Consider the following 25,106-nt stretch of genomic DNA (forward strand, 5'->3'; position numbering starts at 1 on the left):
CCTATTAGCCCGCAGCAAACATGCACCTTGCCAAACCCACCAGGGAACAAGAAGGAGGAGACATCTCAACAGAGAATCACCATGTCTGCTCTCCAGCTGGTTAGCTCATATGCTGCTGCTGTGAATACAAACCAGCCATTTAAATTGGCTTCCGATTGTTCACAGTTACTCAGAAACAGCATAACCTGCAAGCAGCTTTAAGGCAGCAAGCAGGGACATAGGAGAGAAAGAATGGTTTAAGATGCCTTAAGAAAATTCATATATTCATGTTTTCTGAGTGTCACAGCCTGCAATCTCCAGCAGTGCTGCCTCTCTAACAGCCAGCCCCCCCCAGATGTGTGCTTGGCATTGCAGGGGACGATAACCAAGGTTTCTACTCTTCCTTGCTCCAGTTTTTGGACTGGTTCACAAATTAAAGCAACAATATTTTGGTCTCCCCCAGTCGTTCACAGTCTCTGCACACACAGGCAGTTTGAGCAACACTATTTATAAAGCTGCTTAAGATTCTGGACACAGGCAGAGCTCTTTGATAGGATGTCAGCCACGCAGCACCCGAACGGGGGAGGCTGACACAGGATGGGTAGTGTGGTACAGCCCAGAGCCTCCCCTACCACCCTCGCAGCAGCCCCTTCCCCACAGACAGTAATGTTCCACAGTGGCTGCAATCTTCTCTCCAAGGGGAGAGGGAAGACATGAGGCTTAGATCCCTAGCGTGGCAGTGTTGGCTCACACATAGAACTCAATGCGAGCTGAGCCTGCAGGGCAAATCACTTTAGGGACCTGACTCCAGACATACCTTAAGGATGAAATTCCTTCGCATTCAGCCATGTTTAGACCCAGAGATAAAGCCCTGCCACAGAGCCTTGAGGTCTAGGAACTCTGTAGCAAATCTAATAAACTTAAGCAGAATTCTTTTATCAAGTACAGAGTCTCCTAGAGGAGACAAAATACCACTGAAAAGCCATTTATAAATAGCTGGAGCTGAAAGCACAGCAAATGCTGTGTCATGCTACAGCGCCAAGCCAGCCCTGGGCAGCGAGGGCATGGAGCTGACCAACCTCTTGTAGCTCCTCCGAGTGTCCTGCCTGCTCTGAACCAGAGCATCCCCCTGCAGAAATAGTCCTGGTTGATCTCACAGACAGAACACACTCCCCAAACACGCTGCAGTGCCTCAGTGCTCTGCTACATGAGGAATGCTGCACGGACAGACAGGCTGGCTGAAGCCCAAGGAGAAGAGGCAGAGCAGTGAAGTCCACCAAGCGGATCAGGACCTGGGTAAATCTGCTAACTGAGCTGAGCAATATGGGATGCTCAGGCTGGAGATGAGGCAGTTCCCATGGCTGGTGATTAAGAGTACTCAGAGGAAACAGATTTAGCTCACAAGGACACCAGTATCATCACTGCCTCCTTGTCAGGACCAGCCAGGGCAGAGTTTTAGGGTCATCTCTCCAGTCCCTCATCGCACAGAGCGAAGGCAGGTGCTGGTTTAAGAGGTACAGTGTCTAGCTGCAAGACATAGTACGTGTTCTGCGAAAGCCTTCTGTTAAATAACATGCCTCCTGAACCAGCTAAGTCAGGTATTGGTTTCAAAAAGCATAACCAAAGCCTTTACAACCAGTTCAAGCAACCTCTGGAATGCTACAGGGAGCCCCCCTCACATTCAGTGCAGCGTGGGTACCCCGTGAGTGCATTTACTCCCGACAAACAGCAAAGCCACTCCCCCAGCTCACACTGCAGAAGTGTGTGAATGCTACTGGGACAATGCAGCACAATTGCATCATTGCCCAAAAAACCTCAGCTGCATTTTCTATTCACTGAAAGGGTTTCAATTATCTCCCCCCTACATAAATGCTGTACTGGCCATTACAAAAAGGAACAGTCCCTACTGAATCCATACAGCAGGCTACAGAAACCCGTTATTTAAGGACTGAATTCCTGCAAGCCCTGCACTGGAACATGCCTGTTTATTCAAGGGGTTAATTCACCACTTGTGGAATGGCTGGGGAAGCCTGAAACATCCCCAGCCTGAGCAGGCTTAATTCATTGCCTCCTGTTTGTACATCCTGTAACACAAAAACAACCAACCTGTAATACCCTTTAATAACTCAGACAATCTCACCAGGGCTGGTGACAGCAATGATGCAACAGGGACACAGAAATGTCAACCCCCTTCAGAGTCTGACTTCGTACTCCCAGAGCAAAGCCTTCTTTCACCCCCTTGCATAGGTAAGTCCAGTGGACTGACTTTCCCTTCCTTACCATCTCAGCCAGAGCACAAAGCTTTCAACATCGTATTTAAACCCCATCAATGTGATCATAAAACACTACTACATCCTCTTGCCTTCAGGTGTTTTCTAGGCTGACACCTAAACCATTTATTATAAGCTCTCCAGATCTGTGCCAGCAACCTAAAACACAGCATTTGCCCAGCAGAACATCCAGCATCTGCATGGAAACACTCCTCTCCTCCCCGTGTCACTTCACAGGTATCCATTCAGTTATTCAGCAGCACATTTGACGTGACAGTAATTCCAGAATTATAGCTCTGGGAATCTTCTTTTCTCTTCGTTTCCCTTCCTTGGCAACAAAAAGCACATATATAGATGGCTCACAGAAGTCACTGAGCTATAAGTAAATACTTGTATCAATGGCATTGAAACCAGAGGAGCAATATAGCCAGATGTACTCTGGTTTTGTACACAGTTCCCATTCTAAACCTGCTCAAGTCAGATTATTAAGTACCTACCAGTACACAGGTTTTAAGGGCAAGATCCTTTTTACTTGCATTAATCCTTGCCAGCCTGGATTTCCACTGGACATAGCACACAGACAACAGTAAACTTCTTGCAGGAGTACATCACGGTGCTCCTCAACTCCACACAGGCTCTACAGCACAACACAGCAATTAAAACACTGGGGGAAAATGTTTCCCAGGCTGCTCAAAACCAGTACTCAAGAATGGCTCAGGCATTCAGGAGACCCAGCATCAAAGCTGTCCCCAAGGGGGTAACACGCTTTAGGCCAACCAGGAAACTGTCAGGTCTTCCATTTTTAATGAGGAGTGTCTCAGAGAAACCTGGAACTGCCCCTTCACTAGCATCTCTAGCAGGTCACCTCTCACAGGCAAGGCAAGATTGAGTGTTACCAAACTCACCCCGGAGCTCAATATCTTCCTATAAATGTCAAAGACTAAAGTCTCAGAATTTTCCTAACTGGGATTTAAGACTGTTTCAAAGGATGAAAAGGAGGTGATCCTGCCCCTCTGCTCTGGTGAGACCTCGCTTGCAGCACTGGGTGCAGTTCTGGTGTCCTCAACATAAGAAGGACATGGAGCTGTTGGAGCAAGTCCAGAGGAGGCCACGAGGATGATCAGGGGCTGGAGCACCTCCCGTATGGAGACAGGCTGAGAACGTTGGGGCTGTTCAGTCTGGAGAAGAGAAGCTGCGTGGAGACCTCAGAGCAGCTTCCAGTGTCTGAAGGGGGCTACAAGGATGCTGGAGAGGGACTCTTCATCAAGGACTGTTGCAACAGGACAAGGGGTGATGGGTTCAAACAGGGGAAGTTCAGGTTAGATATAAGGCAGAAGCTCTTCCCTGTGAGGGTGCTGGGGCGCTGGCACAGGGTGCCCAGAGAAGCTGTGGCTGCCCCATCCCTGGCAGTGTTCAAGGCCAGGTTGGACACAGGGGCTTGGAGCAACCTGCTCTAGTGGAAGGTGTCCCTGCCCGTGGCAGGGGGTTGGAACTGGAGGAGCTTTAAGCTCCCTTCCAACCCAAACCAGCCTGTGATTCTATGATTAGGTGAACCTTGCTCATTGTAATACTAACACAAACCTCCATCCCAAAGTCACCACCCTCCAAGGCACAACCACCCCTCACCGAGCACACGCTTCCTATTTTTTACCAGCTATACCTTGAAACAAGAAATGAATTTTACACTAATCAATAATAACAGAATGTGTGACCAGAGTCACTCAAGCTCCACCTGAGAGGAAAGAAAAGCATAAAAGTGAATGAGAGGGGGCAGATAGAGCAGACTCCATCGTAACTGCTGGGATCAGTTGACGGCTGAACCTGTCTTCTCCCCCACAGGGACACCCTTTGGGTAAGAACTTGATTCTTATGTGCAATAAGTAATTACCTCATGCTGCTGTTATCAGTGATTACAGTCTGGTTGCGTATCACTTCCAGCTTGGTTTTGCAGACAGTCCCTATCTCAGCAATCGTGACCCTCAATTTGTCATACGAATAAAGAGTGTTATTGCATAAACTGTCAGTGTTGGTCCTTTGTGGGCACCAGCAGCCGCTAGCAGTGGATAACAAAGTGAGAAGAGCCACTGAGGGGCCCCCTTATGATTCCCTGATCAATGGAATTGCCCCCAATCCAACAGGACTGGTCAGAGAAGGGTCCCTATAACAGGACACTGACACGCTGGTTGGGCATGAGGGTCTTGGCTTTCCTGGGATGCTGACAGACAGATCAAACACAAGGGGTCGAGACAATCTCCCCCCTTCCACGTGACAAATACTGCACAGGTATAAAGCGCCATATAACCTTGCCACCCCCCCTCCAGAGCTGTCAGCTCAGCCCAAGGCCTGGGATGAGCTGAGGTCTTTCATCTCTGAGCATCTTCACTGGCTCCACGGACTCTCTCAGGTGTAACCTGACTGGATGGAAGTAGCTCTGCTGAGGATGCCCTTAGAGGAGTAAGTGCTCACTCTAGAGAGCATGAGCAGAAAGCAGTAAGAGCTCATTTGCCTCAAGTCAGCAGTTCTGCTCCAAACAGACACACAGCTGTCAGCGAGGCTCTTTCTTTCCCCATTAAAACAAAGCATTTGCCTTTCACAGCAGAAAGGCACTAGATCCCTTAGCACAGATGTGACACTGAGTGTTGCACTGTACCTGTGCTAACAGCCTCTTGGGAATACCTTAACCAAGAAGGAAAAACACTAAGGACAACTGATGTAGCTAATCAAGTACAAAGCCACTGATCCCTGTCCCTACAGAGGCATGACTCCAAACGCGTGCTTTGTGCATCTGGATGCCTTTGCATCTACACACCAAAGCATACAAACAGTCTGGTGAACAACTAATCAATAGCCTTGTCTTAAAGCCTGTCAGTTATCCTTGACAGGAAGCCCCATGTTTCCTGGAACTGTAATTCACTTGATGCTTGCTTCCTAAAATAACCTTTCTTTGAGGATAGATTGCTATGCGTATATACAGTAGGTAAGTGCATATCTTGCTTTAATACCAGGCTCTTTGTTATGTGCCATATCCAGACCATGTTCTTTGCTTTAATGACTTCAGTTATAATAGAGGGATTTCAGCCCATCACAGCCCTAGTGAAACATTGAGCCATAAACCCACTTATAGGTTTGCAAACACTATAAAAACACCCTCACAAGATGATTTAGAGAGCTCTGCTCCCCTGACAGCCAGAGCAGCGCTCGGCCCTCTCCTCCCTGCTTCCAGTAAAGTGGAGGTTAACAGAACTCTGCCTCCAACCAGCACTGCCAAAATGCCGTGGTGAAGCCTGTCCTGCCAACCCGTGACGGGGGACAAGGCTGCAGGCTGGTGACTGTGGAAGGCAGGGACTGCACAGCAGATTTCAGTCACTGAAAAGCCATGTGGCATGAACTGAAGAGCGTTAGCACATCCATCAGCAGAACTGCTCCGGGATGCTGAGCCCCAGCCACGTCCTGGGAAGGTCCATAGGTTGCAAAGCCTTAGGCTGCATTAGATGGTCATTCCTCATCAGACAGACAAACTGGGATCTTCCTTAAAGCTGCCCCTGCTCATTAATGCCACTGTATACTCCTCAGATTTGACAGGCTCCTGACTAGGATGTGCAACCTCCAGCAGCAACTCAAGTCAAGTCAGACCAGCCACAGGATGCTCCTGTGCTTACAACAGTGATTTTTGTACTTGAATTAGATTCCCCAACTTTGCAGGCTGTGCATACGTGAAAGTACTGTGTTACCAGCCACTAAAATGCAGCTAGGGCTGGGTGGAACATGGTAGCTATGCAAAGCCAAGTGCACTGTTAAATAGTGGGCAGTAGTAAGCCAAGAGCATGGTACTTCTCCATTTGAAGGTGTACACTGCAGATACTCAAGTACATACTCAAGATACTGTCAAGATTAAAAAGTATGTTAAGTATACAGAAAAAGTAGCAAAAGGGGTACTTTTGCTATGAATATGACAGGCTATGCTCTTACCACAAGCTAAAAACCATCAGAAAGCACCTAATGTGACAGAATCCTGTAGTGAAAGGTCCTCAGCTGAGAACATCTGCATCAGATAGAATCATAGAATCATAGAATCGTAAGGGTTGGAAAGGACCTTAAGATCATCTAGTTCCAACCCCCCTGCCATGGGCAGGGACACCTTGCCCTAAACCATGTGGCTCAAGGCTCTGTCCAACCTGGCCTTGAACACCGCCAGGGATGGAGCATCCACAACCTCCCTGGGCAACCCATTCCAGTGCTTCACCACCCTCACTGTAAAGAACTTCTTCCTTATATCTAATCTAAACTTCCTCTGTTTAAGTTTGAACCCATTACCCCTTGTCCTACCACTACAGTCCCTAAGGAAGAGTCCCTCCCCAGCATCCTTGTAGACCCCCTTCAGATACTGGAAGGCTGCTATGAGGTCACCACGCAGCCTTCTCTTCTCCAGGCTGAACAGCCCCAACTTTCTCAGCCTGTCTTCATACGGGAGGTGCTCCAGCCCTCTTATCATCCTCGTGGCCCTCCTCTGGACTCGCTCCAACAGCTCCATGTCCTTTTTATGTTGAGGACACCAGAACTGTACGCAGTACTCCAAGTGGGGTCTCACAAGAGCAGAGTAGAGGGGCAGGATCACCTCCTTCGACCTGCTGGTCACGCTTCTTTTGATGCAGCCCAGGATACGCTTGGCTTTCTGGGCTGCAAGTGCACACTGCCGGCTCATGTTAAGCTTTTCGTCAACCAACACCCCCAAGTCCTTTTCTGCAGGGCTGCTCTGAATCTCTTCTCTGCCCAGCCTGTAGCAGTGCCTGGGGTTGCCCCGACCCAGGTGTAGGACCTTGCACTTGCCTTGGTTAAACTTCATAAGGTTGGCATTGGCTCACCTCACAAGCGTGTCAAGGTCCCTCTGGATGGCATCCCTTCCCTCCAGCGTATCAACCGAACCACACAGCTTGGTGTCATCGGCAAACTTGCTGAGGGCGCACTCAATCCCACTGTCCATGTCGCTGACAAAGATGTTGAACAGGACCGGTCCCAACACCGATCCCTGAGGGACACCACTCGTTACAGGTTTCCAACTGGACATCGAGCCATTTACCACAACTCTTTGCGTGCGGCCATCGAGCCAGTTTTTTATCCACCGAGTGGTCCATCTATCAAATTGATGTCTCTCCAATTTAGAGACAAGGATGTCATGTGGGACAGTGTCGAATGCTTTGCACAAGTCCAGGTAGATGACGTCAACTGCTCTGCCGCTGTCCATCAGTTCCGTGGCTCCATCATAGAAGGCCACCAAATTGGTCAGGCAGGATTTCCCCTTAGTGAAGCCATGTTGGCTGTCACCAACCACCTCATTGTTTTTCATGTGCCTTAGCATGTTTTCCAGGAGAAACTGTTCCAAGATTTTGCCAGGCACAGAGGTGAGCCTCAGACTCATCCCCAACAGGCATTGACTGGCTTTGACAGATTTCTTCCTAAATACACCACTTCTCAGGTGTGCTTTAGGAGATCTGCATGTTACACCACCCCCCAGTGAACACAGAGCACCTCCTTCTCCACACAGAGCCAGCTTCCATCCCACTTAATTCATCTGCCTGGATTCATTTCTCATTACCCTGGACCTACGGGCCTGGCTCAGCCAGCCATGTATGCAACATTCCCTTTATCCTATCAGGTACTTAACAGTGTGCCTCACACCTTGCTGCTTCCCTCCTTTGCCATGGCCTTGGGCACTGAAGGCTGAGAATACAGATTTGGATGGAGAAAGCCCAGCAGACAGGAGGATGCACTGGTCAGGATGCCAGCCCTAAAGCCTTAGGAACCACTTGTGCCATGGCATTTGGTAGGGCTGAAGCTGCTACTTAATTAGGTTTGCTTAATGAGTCATATTAAATAGCATGTATGGAAGAACAGGTTTGCTATTAGTGTGAGGACCTCACTGGATTATCTGGGTGAAATGCTGCCATTACAATAGAGTCTTTTTTGCATTTTATATACTTAACCATGACCTACATTCCCATGCTCGGAGGAGGCCCATCTCCAAAGGGAATGTGCCTCTTTAATCAGCTCCAGCAGTTTTTCAGGGTTCAGCAGGGATGGACGGAGCAGCCTCATGTCTCTTCAGATAACACACAGCTACAACAGCTCCAGAAGAGAGTGGTAGAACAGCCATCAAGTTCAAGGCAGGCAAAAGAACCTGCAGCCCAATCTGACCAGAACCCTCTGCTCCAGAGACCACTGGGGTGGATGAACACAGAGCCCGCACACGCAATGGCCTTGGCCAGATCCTTTACCTCCTTGTGCAAAGGGCTGTGTCCTGCTGAAACTGAAGCCAAGATTGGGTTTGAGGAGGAAGACGAAACCAGGAGAAGTCTTTGGGGCAGTGAGCAACCTTACCTCTTGTCTCCAAGGAGCCCATGAGCCATTAGTAAAGAGAACACAGAAACAAGCAGACTCACCGGCTGCATTAAAACACAGAGGGAGCAGGAATTCACGTGTAAGGATTACACCTTATCCTTATTACCCCAAAGTTCTGGGAAACTCTAAGAGGTTCCAAGATGCAGCCTCTCCTCTACGACTACAGCAAAAAAACCAACCCAAAACACACATCCCCAAACCCACCCTAAGAAACCCCCCAAACCAGAAAGGAACCCCCAAAAGCTCAACAGAGAAGGAATTTGTGCAGAGCTGCCCTGGGGCAACAAGCCCAGGGAGCCAGGCCCTTCTCTGAGGGCTTCCCCCTGGCACACCAGGGACATGGACACAGGGCATCAGGCTTCAGGGACAACAGCTCGCTCCGAGGGCATCAGGGCTGTGATAGGAACCAAGCAGGAATGGAAAAGCAGTGACAGAATAACACATCTCTGCCACAGCCTTTGGAAAACACTCATTTGGTCAATGTGCCCTCCCCATCAGGATGAAGCATTTCAAATTTACCCTTCTGCAATCCTGTGCCAATTTTAGCTGTTTAAAACCCCAGCAGTTTCTAAAAGACGACCCACATCATTTTTGTGCCATCTCCATTACCAGCAGCAATAAAGATCCCCAATCCCTCCAAAGGCTGTTAGCTTTGTTGATGCATGATGCAGAACAGGATACACCCAACACTGCAAAGCTCAACACTGAAAGCAATAAAAATGCCTCCTGCTTTGGTATATGAAGCAGTTCAGATGAGGAGGCGCACAGAGAACGTGCATACAATAAGCTGTCACCAAATGACAAGGATTATGTTGCACTGCACTAGGGCTGAGATTTAAGCAGCTATGAGATCACCAGGGGCGTGGTAAGAAAGCCACAGATGAAAAGAAATCCCACCATTTTCCCCCTTTTGTTCACATCATCCCAAACAGAGCTAAGGAGAGATGAGGCTTAAAGTTCCGTCCAACTGGAGAGAAACGAGCACGCCCTCTCCTTTGTCAGGGTATAAACTCCTCTCCTTCACGAATGCAGCTCTAGTGACACACAGGCTGGGGAATGTTGGTGACAAAGGCCTTGTCTGCACTAAGGCAGCAGCAAGACCATGTCCCGATGGTGGTGACCTAGCGCAGGGCAGACAGGGGCTCACGCTGCGGCAGGACCCACTACCAGCACCGCTGCTGCCACATCCTATTCCCCCGCTGCAGCACCAGCACCTCTCAAGGTCCTGGTGCCGTTCAGCATCACATCGTCTCTCAAACTACTCTATCCCACATGTCAGACTTGAGGAAATGAAGCAAAGATCCCAAACTCAGCTGTGTGCAAGCACACACCTCACACTGAGCTCTACCAGAGCACAACGGTCATGGCAAGGGATGAAGAGGTGAAGTCTGCTCATCCTCCTCCCTCTCCTCACACAGCCCTTGGCTGAACTGTCACGTCTCTTGCCATTTTTAAGCGTTTTCTTCTCAAATCTCAACCAGAAAAGCATAACCTGGGAGTACAACACCATTAACTACTCCTGGCCTGGAGGCCAAGCCACTGGAGGAGGCAGGACAAGCAGATTCTCCAAAGGCTTCAACCCATGAGGGTTGAAACACAACAAGAAACAACCAATCTCACTGAAAATCCATACAGAAGGGCTTGTGGAGCCTACAGTATGACATTCTCAAGGGCCACTGAGCTCATCTCTCTACTTTTGTCAATGTTCAGATCAAGATAAGGTTACTTTTCACAATTACCTCAAGATACGAAGATCCCATAGTGGAACACCTCTTTTAGAAGCAAAGTTTAACCCCAGATTTTTAGGGTAACTTAAGCCAACACTTATATTTAAAAGCTGAAAGATAAAAGGAAGGGTCTCCCCTTCTGGGTACCTGATCAGCAGTAACACAAAGCCTTTGTGGCAGAGTCCCAGCAGAAATACAAGTCACCTCTGAAGCCATCCCTTGCCTGCAGGGGTTGTCCTGATGGATGGTTTGTATTGAAGTACTGCGACATACAGTTCTCCTGTCAGAAATCACCATTTCCAACCCAAGAGGCAAACGCCACCTTTCTGGGCAAGACGATTTTAAGGAAACTCCAAATCTTACCACTCCAGTTTCTGCCCCCCTCAGGATGGAGCCTCCACCTCTATTCTTACCACGCTTCCTTCTTTCACACACAAAGCATACATGTTGTTTCAGCCCCAAATTCAGAGTTCTTCCTATATTTCAGTCTGCTCAGCAAACCAAGATGGTAACACAAAAATGGGAATTATTAAACATTTCTGTGGTGGTGTGGCACACGCTTGTCTATCAGTGCTTGAGTCTTCTGCCACAGCCGTGTTCCAGAACCTTTTCAGGATTGCACTGTCACAACTACACCACCCATGGGCACCAGCACTAAGCATCCTTGACAATCACAAACACAGAGATAGCTTCCACAGGCTCTGGGTGTTGGAGGTTCAGCAGTAATGGTAACTGCAATAGGCACCCTCCAGTCACGTTCTCCACCCAGCCACCTGAAGCCTCCAAGCACCAAGTGTTAAAGCTTTGAAGTGTCACACGTTTTTTGAACAGGAACAGCCCAAAGATCAGAAATGGGCTTCAAAATCAAAGCCTATAATTCAAAAGCGCCAGCTCTATTTCATCTAGCAAAGATGATTTTGATACAGTAACTTTAAAAGAAAATGAAGTTTAAAACGAAGCTGCTGCTCTCCTTCCAAGAGGAAGTGATGATGGGCAGAGTTCTTCCATCTCACAAAGCCATCATGATACTGGCAAGCAAGATTTGCAATTGAATCCTACTTTTCCTCTCCCACACGCACCAATCACAGACCTCTCCACAAAGTTCAAGTAACACTCCAGGCTTGAATGCATCAAGACAAACTGCAATTTTCCTCTTGTAGAACACCACAGCATCAGAAGCCAAGTCCTACAGCAATGGTGCAGAGATGGCGTGTAGTGGATAAATACTTCAGTGGGGAAGCCCCCATGGCTTCCCCTGAAAGAGGACAATTATAAAGAGAGAATTGTGGAGATACTCCAACACTACACCAAAAAGCGTATTGCCACGTTACCAGCAGTCTGGGCACTCAAACAACACTTAGTAACAGGAAAACAACCCCTCTGTGATGTGCACAAAAGTAGGGAACTGAAAAAGTGTGGAGTTTCCTGGAAAAAAATATAAATCACTTATGATGGGGGAGTCGGGTGGGATAAAACCAATACAGATCTATCAGTGCGACACTAACAGCAGCAGCAGCTTTTGTGAATGGAGCACCAGGATGATTCAAGACACTCTTACAGCTTCGAAACACTTGAGAGAGCAGCTCTGATCGATAGCTGCCTCACCATTACACCATCGCTTGGCAGAGATGTGCAGCTTTCAATACATCTGATAAAGCAAGACAATACCTCTGCTCAGAGACATGCATTCCCCCCATCACTCAGGTTTCACCCAAGTGACATGTCAGTGGCATCTGCCTCCAGTTAAAACAGCTATTTATAGCAAGGTGGGTGTCAGGAAGGGTAATTTCACCCAGCACTCGAGGCCTGGGTGCAAATCAGAGACCACACGCTGTCATTTCTGATTAAAAGCTCTTCCTGGTCTCTAATAGAGATTTGCCACTTTGCTAAATCTGGGTGTAGTTGAACGTGACAGGTACCTTCTTTCTCTTGAAAGCACGAGATAAAGGCACTGCTGGGATGAGGCTAAGCTGGAAGGAGCAGCACCAGCTATGCACATAGCACCTACTAACCTTGCGGTGTTCCCACTGGAGCCTCATTTCTACATGGGAACATAAACAAACACCCTTTGTTTTGCTCTTCCTCAGAACACAGAGAACTCTGCTTCATCTCAAATACCCTACAGCAATTAAGTGGCGAAAATCCCCTTTTAGCTCACATACCTGTGGTTGTGCATTGGCAGGAAAACCTAAAACCCAGCTCAACATCAGCCCTCCGGTCAGCTGCACACCCAGCAGAGGGACAGGACTGCTCTCTGAAGAGCAACAAACATGCTACTGGCCTGAGTAACTGAACTCCCAGGGGAAAATCAAAATAGCAAAGATAAGGGATGGGAGGAGAAAGGGCATCTGAGACTGGTACGGGAAGAAAGCTAAGCCTAATCAAAGGGCATGAACACTTAAGGGCCTGTGAAGCAGTAAAAGCATATAGAACTGAAAGAAAGAACTATGAAAGACCTGTTATCACACCAAACTTCTGCCTACAGCAGCAGTAATACACCTCATCCTCTTACGGCAAAGCAGGGACCAACTAGAGCCAAGCCAGCACTCAAGAACCGCAGTTTGGTGTCTTTTCTACCATGCTCAGGAGTACACACAGGTTGGACAATGATGCTAACAACATCACTGTGTCTTCCTTCATCTTCTGTTGTACACCTTCACTGCCAGCACTGCAGCTCAGAGGCAGGCAAGCTGAACCCAACTGAAGTTAGCAGCACCAACAAGAACGAAAGGCATTTCATAAGGATTTCTTCAGCTGCTTTCCAAAACAAGTCTCTTGGACTCTCCAGCTCCTGGGGAGTTGGGTTCACTGCCATCTTCACATCAACAGGATTCTTCCAGCACCAAGGAACTGCAGACAGGAGCTGCAGAGCATTGCTCAGAAACGCTGCTACAAAATGGCTTGCCAAACTCTACTAAGCAGTGGTAAAGATCCAAGTTGTGGAAAACAAGAGCTTTCCACCCTGAGTTTGTTGCCCCTTCCACATGCTCACCCTCAGCAGCATTAAGAGCACAACACTCATTTAGAGAAGCAGGTACAGGAGGCGGGAGACAGGAATCTGTCCTACAAACACCACCTTTAAAAGCTGCTCTTTTCAGTCCCTTCATTTCTCACCACAGCTCTCCTGACAGCAAACACTTACCAATGCCAGGTTAAAAGAGATTCATTCAATCATCACAAGTTTAGGTTCATCTCAGTCACCACGGGCAGTAAAGTGCACACAACAGTAACTACCAGAGGTAGGGTGGGTGATGAGACGGGTCTACCCAACTGACTGTGGCCAAGGAGGTCAAATTCAGAGTGTCGAACCCAACACGTAGGGGCTCCCCATCAGCTTCCAACCATCTCCACAACTGCTAAAGGGAAAAAGAGAACAGCCTTTGCAGTGTGCCAGCTATGGGAGGCCTCAGATAGGAGTATTTTCTCTGCAAAACTGCCTTGCTTGCATGGTTGTACATCCGCTAATCTGAAGAGAAAGCAACTGCATGGGGCAGAAACAAAAGAAGCCAAAGCATCCCTGTGAGATACACACATTAGGTGTGAATACACATCGTGTGTTTGCATCCCAATGCCAATTAAACAGTCAAATACACAGAAATAGTGCAACACACACTCAGGCCCCATTCACTACACTAAGACATAATTCAACTCAATTATTTTAACCCTTGTGCAAGAGTAGATAGATTCCAAATGGAAACCAGTACCTATGGATGGTGATCTGGTATTAAAATAAGGGACTATTCATCAGGGACTCTAGCAAGAGGACGAGGGGTGATGGGTTCAAACTGAAACAGGGGCAGTTCAGGTTGGATCTAAGGCAGAAGCTCTTCCCTGTGAGGGTGCTGAGGCGCTGGCACAGACTTTTCCCAGAGAAGCTGTGGCTGCCCCATCCCTGGCAGTGTTCAAGGCCAGGTTGGACACAGGGGCTTGGAGCAACCTGCTCTAGTGGAAGGTGTCCCTGCCCGTGGCAGGGGTTGGAGCTGGGGGAACTTTAAGGTCCCTTCCAACACAAACCAGTCTGTGATTCCATGAAATTATATTACTGAGAATAGAAGAAGAAATAAACATGCATACAGCACAATTAAGAGGAAGGCAGGAACTCAGCCTGGATTTCTTCCAGATCTCAAAGTGTCAACACTGGAGGAAAACAGACTCCTCCAACTGAAGATTTTACACACGCATTACAATGGCCACATCAGTTTCCATATTTGTGATTTTTTTCCCCACCTATAAATTATTAATCTTTCTCTAAGATCCCCACCAAAACAAGAAACACGAGAGCAGATCACGTAATCCTCCTGTGAAATACAAAGAGTGCATGGTATGGGAAGTGTTAAGTTTTCATCTAACACTTGGGCTCAGATAAAAGCAGCCTCAGGAAGGAGACATTAATACCATTCAACAAGGTACTCGAGGCTGAGCAGGTCAGCCAGAGACAATTCTCATCCAGAAAGCATGTGAAAGGGAGAAAACGGTTGTGCTTCACCACATAACACCACATTTATAAAGACAAGAAGCTATTTAGGAGCCAGGTTTGCTTTTACCAGGAGATGCGCATAAACTGCTTTCATGTTTATGCTGGAAATTACATATTTGCTCCTCAAGATTGGGGCAGCTTCCTAATTCAAGACATCCAAGCAAACAGTTAACTATGACAGACCTTCCTTGATGTGACAGCAGTGCTGAGTGACTGCTCAGGGGGTCCTCACCAGTACCCAGGAGTGCTCAGGAGTGACCCCAGGTTGTTCCTGCCCAGCACCCATTTTATTACAGTAAAGTCACTATGCACTTAGCACTTTGCTTTATCATTACAGGGACAGTTTTGTTTGTGAACTAATGAGACATTTCTCTGTCATGTCCCAGCACAATCCCCAAACCCACACAAAACCAAACAGAGGAAGTTTCTAGCCCCAGAGGCAAAAGGGGAAATCAGCCAAGTCAGCTCCACAGGTCAGATGTTCCGGGTGAAAAGGTAGTTACTGAGCCAGTAACACCCTCTGAATGTGACTGTCTAATTGTTACACACACAGTAAGATCTCAAAACACTGACACATGAGGATGATATATTTAAACCCCCTGAAGTTTCTTCCTGATCGAAGCAGCCAGGAATTCTGGTTTTTCCTGTGCAGTGTCTCCTTCCCTGCTGTGTAATTCTGCAAGGTGCTCTCTTCTTTTCTCTCTTTCAGGAATATACAGAGCTGTGTAGTCTAGGAAGCAATTTGCTCCATCCATTAAGCAGTCTGCTTCATGCTGTGGACTTTCCTCCAGTTCAGAATGCTTTCACAGTCAGGATAAACCTATGTTCAATCACAAACGGCATTAAATATACCTCAAGGAAGAAACTTTATGTACTACTACACCTCCTTATGAAGAGCTTCCCACATGAAACGTTGGCCAGCCCACCTCTTACGAATGAATCATCCACATGTGCAGACTTTAAAATAAACCAACCAAACCCAGAGGTTTTCAGAAAGGATGGAGATTCCTTCCTCTCCCCCGCTCCCATTTTCTGCTTTAAACTGAAACCCACAGACAATTCACTAAGACAAGATTGTACTTCAGCATGGGAAACCCCAGCAGCTTTTACAACCTGTGGCACAAGGACACAGAACAGGCTTCTGACAGAAGTTGACATGCTAAGGACACAAATATGAGGAGGCAGCTCACTATGTACCATATCCAGCCAGTTACACAACTGTAGTAACTCTAAATTTAGATGTGGCTATTTTGCCTCAAGACTAAAGCTGTTTCAAGGAACTTGGACTCAGACACCGAACAGAAGCACGAATATTTTTTGCAATAGTAATGAGAATTATTCACTTGGATTAGATACATAACCCACCTTCCAAGAAGAAAAACCAACTGTCATCCTCAAAACCAGACAGAAGGGCAAAGCCAAAGGACAAACAGGGCCTTGCTGGAAGCCCGAACAACTCTGAACAACAACATTAAGCAGTGCTCCACGCACACTCCCCTCGAGCACCGCAAAGGTGACAAGGCAGGGGCCAGCACCAGCCACTAGAGACAGGCCCCACGCTGCAGGGCTGAGACCTCCCACCCTCACCAGCAGCAGGTCAGGCAGAAGTGGTCATCTCCGTGCAGGTGGGTAAAGCTGCACGAAGGGCAACACAAAGACTCCTTGGAGATCAGAGCACTGCTCAATTCCAACTGTGTTTCAGTGTGGCTGCTGCCAACTATTTCACTGAGGACTGAGATCTAGGGCCAGTTCCTTATCAGTGTCACCTTGAGCCAAGAGGCCTGAAACACCCACTGGGCTCTAGAAACACTGCTATGAACTAAGTTAACAGCCTCCTTCTACAGGTCTTCACTGACTCTTTTCTGAGTCAGTGACTTCACTGACACATTTCTACCCCAGCCTCACAAAACCCACAGCTCACTAGATTTATACTTAAAAAACAACTTTTGACAATACTAGATTACTCAATAGCTGTTCATGTGAGTAAAACCAAACCAAGCTCAAGCTCCTCAACAGAAAGACACACAGCATGCCTCCTAGTTTCCAAGCATCCCACTTTACATATATGACAAATAACCGATGTATTATGGTTTGGGGTGAGAATAATTTGCCCAGACAGAAGACTGTAGCTATAACTCCACTGAGGAAGTCAAAAGCTTTTCCACCAAGCATACAGCTCATGCTTGATCAGAAAGGCTCAGATAGAGAAAGCACTGAGCACACCCCAGGAAAGCATCACCAGGGCCTGGCACTACCCAGAGTCACCTGAGAGGGAGTGTTTGTCACCTTTCCAACACAGCCAAAGAGGCACTGCCACATCAGAGCCTTTTCATCCCTTTGAAGATGAAAAGTGCTACTTACTTGCTAAGTATCCTTATCAGCAGAGAAGCAGAACTGTTTCTTACAACCAAAATGATTCATAAGCAAAACGCTTTTATTCTCCAAGAAGTTAGATCCTTTCAAAAGTAGGTAAAAAAAATACATCAGTCATGATGGAACTAATTCCAGCTCTCCCAGTATTAATGTATTTCACTAAGCAGAGGGTTCACCATCCACTGACAAATGAAAACTGCACTGAGTCATTTCAACTGGAATGATGCACCAGGAACTCCCAGCTTTGGGCTAAGAAACACAGTTAAAAGCCTTAAGCTCCTGATCTTCTCAGCTGGTGATGAAATAGCCTCTTCAGTTGTCAGCCTCCAAGCCTCTCCCTCACAAGCAGAAAAGCTTAATAGCTTTACGGGCAGTGGTAAAGCCAAACCACCGAGCTGGGTTTGATGTGTGCTGACTGCAGAACCATATGGTACAACGTTACTGTACAAAAGCAATGCTGCTTCATGGACAAAGGGCAAAGCTAGAGAGACTGTAACCAGAGGCTGTGAAGTGATACCATGCAAGCTGAGCAGCATCTCCTTCTTTCAAATTTACTCCTGTGAATGAAATTTTTCCTTGGTCTGGAAGCTTTGGTAAGATATCAACTGCTCATGTCCTCTCCTTACTTGCTGCAAGCCCTTGGTCTCACCTCTGACCAACAGCCTTCACACTGCCCATTCCTTTCACAGAGAATTACAGCACCAGCTCTTGAGGGAAGAAACAGAGGTCATGATTTTAAAGACAATGGCAAAAGCAGGGGGAAACATTCAGCTCTGCAATCACAAAGCAGCCTACCTACAGCACCCAGTGTACATCCCCTGCAGGGAGCTGATTGTTCAACCCCCCTGAAAAACCAGACAAATTTTTTAAGATGTAGTTTGATGTGTCCCACTTTCAGGACAAGGGGGAATGGCTTTAACCTGCCAGAGGGGAGATGGAGATTGTGTATAAGGAAGAAGTTCTTCCCTGTGAGGGTGCTGAGGCGCTGGCACAGGGTGCCCAGAGAAGCTGTGGCTGCCCCATCCCTGGCAGTGTTCAAGGCCAGGTTGGACACAGGGGCTTGGAGCAACCTGCTCTAGTGGAAGGTGTCCCTGCCCATGGCAGGGGTTGGAGCTGGAGGAGCTTTAAGGTCCTTTCCAACCCAAACCAGTCTGGGATTCTATGATTGTGGCATATATGCAGAAAAAGCATTCTGTATCTTTGCTTCCACCTACTCCCCTTATATTACCAAACCATCTTCTGCCCCATGGCAGAGGCTAATGGAGCAAGTCCAAAAAAATCCCCAAACCCAGACTGCTCTAGACAACACTTCCGCACATCTCAGCTATCCATTTGTTAAAGTTTAGACCAGCACATTAGTAGCTTACTGTAGCTACTAACTGCTACAGTAGTTAGTAAGCTGGTTAGTAGCTTAACAGCACATAGGCATCAATGCTGTTTAGCTTAAGACTTCCCCATAACCTGAACTGCAGCGCAAACTCCTCCGCAGTCATGGAGCTTCTCTGGTGCAGCATGTACCTGACTGACAGAGAGGATGAACAAAGCAAAAGGTGATGTCATTCCTTTAAAAAAGCAACTCAAAAAGCAAAGTCCAGTGTGGAGAGAGGTACAGATTTCTTAGTCTCAAAATCTGACCACTCTCAACCCAGGTTTTTAGCCTCAATCTACATGTCATTCTGTAAGAGGGAAGAATTCCATCTGCAGGTGCTTATTGGATTTCTCTCCATTAAATTGCTTTAAACCCTACACAATTAAAGGCAGAAGACAAATGTAACATCACCTGTACTTCCCGTTACCTCTCCTGACAAGCACACATCCAACATCCAGCTATCAAGCCCTATCCACCATCAATATGTTTGTTTCCATCTACACCACACTCAAGATTTCAGCCCAGTAAACGCTCACAGTTTCCACCTGGGCCACTTCCAGCACCTGGTCCAAGCACTTCCCAAAGGCAGAAAGCACAGCAGACATAACTCCATAGCTTGCTTTTTAGCCAGATGTGCAGTCAAATGCACAAGGTAACTAAGAATAATCCTGAAGTGCACAATGAGAGATGCGTCCTATTGAGAAACACAACACCCCAAACTGCATGAAGTCAGGCTGTGTGTGCTCTGGCTCCCCATAGCAGGCACAGGATCCTCCAATCAATTCGTTTAGCTCACACCAAGAAGAGCTCTAAAACTAAAAGGATACCTGTGAAGTTGAAACCCAGGCACATCTGAAAGCAGCTACTGCAGTCATCAGTAATCCCCACCACCTCCACTGACAAAACCACATGTTTTTCATAGCATTTGATGTTTCTCATCACCCTTTACACTCATTATTGCTCTAACGCCTCTGCGTAGTCTGCTGCCTTCACAGAAACACTTAACATTCAGAGAGGAAGAAAACATCCACAGCTCTCAAAGGTAAATCCCCTACCCAGTCCCAAGACCTTGCCATTAACAGAAACTGGCTTTTGCTGAAGTTTAACTCCACAGAATACCAAGGCAAGGCAGGGCCACCCAGAGCAGGTCGCACAGGAACGTGTCCCTGGGGGGTTTGGAATGTCTGCAGAGAGGGGGACTCCACAACCCTCCCGGGCAGCCTGTTCCAGGGCTCTGCCACCTTCAGCGTAAAGCAGTTCTTCCTCATGTTGAGGTGAAACTAAAACTTCACAAATTCAAGCCAGCAGAGTATCTTGGTTTCAGACACAAACATGCACATATGTATTTTGCAATAAAACAGCCAACAGCAAACAGAAAAAAGAAGAGAAAGCCCCAACATTCCCATGGAGTCTCTCTTTATGGGTTTTTGTTGTTCCAGAAGATGGAGTTAGCATTCACCTACCTTGTCACAGGTCTAAAGGTCTCAGGAGTGGGACACCCCTGCTACGCAAAGAGCCTGAACTGAGTTACAGGTCAAGTGCTCCGAGCACCACATAAAATGAAGAAAGCCAAGCCATCATCTCGCATCCCTCAGTACAGGAAACCCAGGACTGACAACCTCAAAAGCAAGTTCAAAGATTCCAGATAAAAGCATCAGCTCCAGTGCTTACAACAACCCGTTTGGTCCAAAACTCAGCAGAGGGTGGGAGGTAACAGAAGAGTGGAAACAATGAGGCAGGTTTTTCCTCAGTAGCATTTAGGAAGGTGCCATCACCTTCTGAGCCTCTGAAATCCCCCAAGTAATTAAACAGAGTCAAGCGAGAAGAGGCTTTTAGCTTCACAATTATTTCCCAGCACCAACACAGATGCTAAACATTACAAAGTGTCTTTCCTCTGAAGAGAGGAGCTGAGGGCAGCTGCTATAAGCAAGACCTTGCCCCAAAAAGCAACTGTCAAAGCTTCTGCCATTTAACTGCAATGAAGAACCTTCAGCCAAAAAAAGTAACTTGATAAAACTGCTTAATGCTGCTTCTTTGCAACAGTCTGCATCGGAGCTGCAGCACAGCAGTGAAGGAAGAGCTTGTATGGGAAAGCTGCAGTAAATGCCTCCCTCACCAAAACCTGTCACGGGCTTTGATCGACTCCTTCTAAAGCTTTTAGTGCACATTAGTTTGTTTACTGGTCCTAAGAGCATTATTACTTGGGTTTCTTTTTTGGAGCGATACCAGCACATTGGAAGAGATCATGTCACAAAACCTGCCTGCCAGGGGACAGGTTTTGTCCTTTTAAGAACAACCCTCCTGTCCAGGTTCGGAATAGTTCTAACTCATCGCTTAGCCCAGGTGGCCACTTGCAACTCCTGCATGATCAACTCACTGTGCACACTGTACACAAAACAACTCTCCATGCAGTATTTAGCGCTGTATTCATACACTTTTTAGTACTCCTGAGACTTCCAGCCCATGAGTTGTGCAGGATTCTGCTTTTGCAGTAAAATATTAATGATGATCCCCAAGTCTATATTGCAAAAGTCAAACAAATCAAAGTAAAATGGGGAACCGGCTCAAGGGTACGTAACCTTGCAACAGATACTCACAGGATGGAAAGGTCACCCATTAAAGTGGTTCTATTTTACACAGAACAGCAAAAATTCCAGTAAGCCTTTTCTTGTCTGCTGTCTCTAACGGCTACAAACATCAGGTGGTTTCAAAGAACTCCCCTGGGAGACCAACTGAAATGTTAGATGCAAGAAGAGGGTTAGATACAGCTTCCTCATGCAATAAACCCCACTCTTAATAGCTTATGAGCATGGAATTTGTGTGCTGCAACAAACATGGAGTTCTGGGCTGCGACCAGCATCTCCTCATGGCTCCTGAAAAGGATCCTGCCTGTGCAAGGCAGAGCTCTCCCTCCTGACCTGCTGCAAGACACTCACGCTGCATCACTGCACTTCCAGACAGAGAACCTCTTGCCAGCTTGGATGATGGAAGATTTTTAGGCTGTTTTCATCCCTCAACTGCAAATAGGTTCCAGAGAGTCACTAGGTAGGATTAACATCTAAAGAGCATGGGCTGGGATCCCAGCAGTGAGGGCTGAGAGGGTCTGCAAAGGGACAGTGAAAGATTTATTTCCTTCCCTTATGTTTAAGCACAGGAAGATCATAACTGGAAAGTCTAGGTCATAGCAGTAACTACATGGCAGAATTCAGACAGGAAATAAACTATTCATTAAAACCTTGAAATGATGCAAGTATAAAGTCTTCAGAAATTTCTCCCGCAATCTTATATTCATGACTCAGAATTTGAGGTCAAGAAATTCTAGCAGTGAAAAAAAAAAAGGGACAGAAGGGCTGTGTGGGACGAGGCAGGGTTGAATCCACAGAGATAATATCAGATAATTTCCAGCTAACAAGCGGATCAGCCACGGGGTTATGTCTGAGGAGCACCGATAGTCTGAATCTGTCTCCACAGCACAGCTGAACGCAGGCAGAGCCACCCAAACCAAGCTGTATCCTGGACCTTGGAAACAAAAGGCTGCCAAAAAAAAAATAGGCTTGTACTTTGACTCTTACAGCAATGCTGGGGCCCTGTAGGGTCCCTCCACGTTAATCCATCAGCACTGTGTGTGTACCACAGCATCACACCGAGACACCAGCACAAGCATTCCCTCCCAGGGTGGACACAGAGCAGGGATTTTGGAGGCCAGGAGCTTGGCTGAAGGCCTGGAGATAAGGTGCTGAAACACAACACCTGCACCCTCCATTTCCCCAGCTGCAGAAGCTGCCTTGCACCGGCTTTGTGAGCAGGAAAGGTGGCAGAGAGCTCGGAGGCTTTCGGGTGAGAGGCAGGAGGAAGGGGAGCAGCATTCTCAGGCACCTTATGAGCATTACTAACACCCAATCCATCCCAGCATCTTTGTGAGGTTCCCAAAGCAGCTGAAGCATGCAGCAGGAATGCTAACCTGCAGCTGAGAAATCCTGAATTAACATTCAGCTGGGGCTCAAATGCTCCTGCTAATGTGTTAGAAAAAGCACTAAGTGCTCACACCAGATCACAGCATTTCACCACCTGTCTTGTAATCACACCCAACAGTACCATGAAGACAAGAGATATGGCTTTAGCCACTCAGAGGAACTGCTCTTCAGGTTTGCTGGGTCAGAAAAGACATAGATGGCAAATATACTTGTAAAGAGAAGCTTGCTCCTTCCAGGACTGCTTGGGTTTTACAATATTCAGCTACAATGATTTCCCAGCGTTTTAAACAGGGCTCAGGGAAGGCAGGAAAGGGGCACAAGGAGCCAGAGGGTAAATCCACATTATCGTCTTGATAGTGCTATGACTATCAACACAGGAATCAAAAGGCAGGAGTGCACTCAGATGTACCACTTATTACAAGAGGAGCTGGTGGGGCTTTTGTACTGACTGAGAGCTCTCTTCAAGACCAAGTTTTATTACCTATTAACATCAGTAATGATGTGCTGGCGTTTAAGCGCCGCCCCCCTCCAACAGGAAAGAGCAACAGCAAGCACTGAACTTGTAGAAGCACCAGTAAGAGTGATTAGCCTACTTATTCCCTAGCTGGAAAACAACGTGTAACTGGCCCAGAGTTTAAAGCCAGGAAAGCTCTGGATTGTAACTGGGTACAGAAAGCTGCTTTTAACCTTTGCACTGGAAGCTAAAGGTGTTTCACTACCCTCAAAATGTGCAACAACTTTATTTCTCCCTCAGTTACAACACTCTATCCAATCCATACACCAGCGTTCATAGATCTTCAAGTGCTTGACAAGCAGGGGAGAGACAGGAATCAATCTAACACACAAAACAAGGCACACGATGGCACAAGATGGGGCTCATGGAAGCCCTGGCACCATGAGCACCTTTACCCTCTGCCCATTTCAAAATTAAGAGCTCAGGGAAATACAAGGGTGCCACAAGCACCCTCTCAAACATGGCTTAGCTGTGACCAGCACAAGTTAACATTCAGGATGTCAAACAAGAATCTCACAGTCAAAGATGTTAAGAGAGTCAAAGATACTAAAAGAAGCATCTACAGGTAACAGCGGGCAACAGCACTCAAAAGCCAACAAACTTCAGGCTCAGGACAACCATGTAGTGCCCGCAGTTTGTACCCCTTCCAGCACGGACAAGTAGTACATCAGGCATACCTGGCTGGTTCTCACACGGCAGTGTAACGCAAAGAGGGCTGGCTCAGCAGACAGCCAAAAACCCTAATTATAACCAAGAAATGGTAAGTCCCATAACATGTTTCCAATGGCATCAGGTTTGTTTTTAGCAACCCCGAGCTGCAGTGCAGATGGCACACAATGCCTCTCAATTTTGTTAGTGGGCAGCTTCTCAGACGGAAAAATCAATACAAGTACACCTTAATTCCTCAAGCACTTAGGAGACTTCTCCGCAGGTTAAAGTGGTAGAGATGCCGACACCAGAGGAGAACCACCATGAAAAGGAAAGACAGTTTATTCACATAACTGGCTTTGATTTCTGATCCTCCCCAGTCTAGCTTTTTCTAACACTGCAAAGGGTTCAGTTACCAAGCGACTGAAGTCAGAGCTAACACTCCTGGATTTGGGAACCCAGTAGCAACTCCTAAGTCTGTGTTTACTCACCCAAACCAAGGTGGCTTTGTTTAGATGCTTAAACCACACTCAACCTCGGACAAATCCTTGCTGCAACAGCACACAAAGATTTCACTGGAAAGCTGCAGTGACTGAATTGTGGTTCTTTAGAGAAAGAAGGCTTTTATTTTCCCAAGGTAGAAATCCATCACGTGGCACTATCTTTTCTGAATACCTGTTTTCATTTTCCTTATCTCCAACTGGTCACGTGTGCAATGACACTACCACCTAAATTTAGCTCATTCCGTTAGCACTTGCAATCCCACCGATGCCTGTAGGACTGCAACACACCTTTCTTCCTCTGTCTTCCCTCTCTCCTCCAGCGCACAAGGCCATTTCTGCACCAGCAAAGCACACAGCGTACCAGAAGCCTCCCAGTTCACCTGCCACCCCAGAGGAGTGCCAGGACCCACCGCAAGGACAGTGCAGGCCTGTTTTGTTCACTGCAACGCCCATTCCTCACAGGCCCCTTTGTGTTATATTATAGTGCCCCCTCGCTCGCTTTTGTCTCTGTACTGTCAGTCAGTCTACACCAGGCGAACTTTGGGAAGTGGGAATGTTCTGACACACACCTACCTACACCTTGTGGCTCTTCAGATGGAATTACGAGGTCACAGATTTACGTATGGCTCAGCAGTGGGGGGTACATGCTCACGTCAACAAGGGCAGATCCAGACCACAATTACTGCCCGCTGAAGCCTGAACAGGGAAACCCCACGTCAAGGTTTCCCTATTCAGCTGTTGACTCCCTGAAAACAGGCAATGACGACACTGTCCATGAAGGCAGATACCAGCCCACATTCCCAGCATGAGGGGTCTGGAAGCTCACACAAACCACCTTTACAGGCAGGCCTCTCTGTATGCCATTAAACAGCAGAA

At 47.3% G+C, this 25,106-nt stretch overlaps 1 protein-coding gene across 1 annotated transcript in view; it reads right to left on the reverse strand.

Annotated features, from left to right (window-relative positions):
- Positions 1–25,106, reverse strand: part of UBE2O (ubiquitin conjugating enzyme E2 O) — a 67,516-nt gene that overhangs the window by 41,457 nt on the left and 953 nt on the right. The window lies entirely within an intron of this gene.

Source organism: Strigops habroptila, chromosome 14 (assembly GCF_004027225.2).
Source record: "Strigops habroptila isolate Jane chromosome 14, bStrHab1.2.pri, whole genome shotgun sequence".
NCBI lineage: Eukaryota > Metazoa > Chordata > Aves > Psittaciformes > Psittacidae > Strigops > Strigops habroptila.